Source organism: Galeopterus variegatus, unplaced genomic scaffold (assembly GCF_000696425.1).
Source record: "Galeopterus variegatus unplaced genomic scaffold, G_variegatus-3.0.2 Scaffold1119, whole genome shotgun sequence".
Lineage (NCBI taxonomy): Eukaryota > Metazoa > Chordata > Mammalia > Dermoptera > Cynocephalidae > Galeopterus > Galeopterus variegatus.
Window position 1 is genome coordinate 90,658 of NW_007727230.1, and position 1,182 is coordinate 91,839.

A 1,182-nucleotide genomic window follows, 5' to 3' on the forward strand; every position below is an offset into this window, starting at 1 on the left:
GGGATTGTTTAATGGGTACAGTTTCAGCTGTGGAAGATGAAAAAGTGGTGGAGATGGATGGTGGTGATGGATGCACAACAGTGTGAATGTACTTAATGCCACTGAAATGTACACTTAAAAGTAGTTCAATGTTATGCTATGTATTTTCACTACAATTAAAAAAAGAAAGATGAGACAGGGAGGAAAATTATCTGACACGTTTAAAATGATGTCTCTGCTATGTGGGTCTCTGGGTCTCAGTCTCTTCAACTATTCAATGAGAATAATGACAACTTCTCATTGGGTGGTTGTGAGGATTGAATAAGATAATGCAAATATATCACTTAGCACATAATGGCACTCAGTTCATATTACCTATTATTGAAATTATTATTATGTCAGATTCTGAAGACATGTACAACGTAGACAATGGGAGGTGGGCATTTGAGAGGTATCCCAGGTAGGGGACAGAACAGGTAGAAAACCCAGGAAAGAAGAGAACGCATGGCCTTTCTGGCAATTTAAAAAGTTGAGCATGGTTGGGCAAAAAGAAAAAAGGGCAAAAAAGAAAGTGAACGACCAGAGATGAGGCTGAAAATCTAATCAGGAGTCAGACCTCAAAGGCTCTTGATAGGGGTTAAAGAGTTTGGACTTTATCCTGAGGGCAATGGGGGAGATATTGAAAACATTTAAGCAGAAGGTGACCTGATTAGAATTTTGTATTAAAAGGATCACTCAGCTACAGCACAGAGAAAGACATCGGACGGGAATAAGACAAGGCAAGAGGATGCTTCTAGAACAGGAGCCAGGCAGGAGATGATTTGACATGAACTGAAACAGTGGAAGAGAAAATGGAGAGAAGTTAAGGATTTGAGAGATATTAAGGAGGCAGAATGGAAAGGAATTGGTACATGATTAGAAGTAGAAGTGAAGGGATAAGTATTGGAGGATAATTCTCAAGTTCCTAACTTATGTGACTGGGTAGAAGGTGGCTGCCTTTCTCTGGAAGAGAGAAGTTGAGGAGTTGTGTTTAATGTACCCGTGGGACAGCCAAGCAGAGATGTTCAGTTCAGCACTGTTAAACAAAGTGATGGTGGGCCATTATTTTGTTTTTTTTTTTTAAAAGATGACCGGTAAGGGGATCTTTTTTTTTTTTTTTTTTTTTTTTTTAAAAGATGACCGGTAAGGGGATCTCAACCCTTG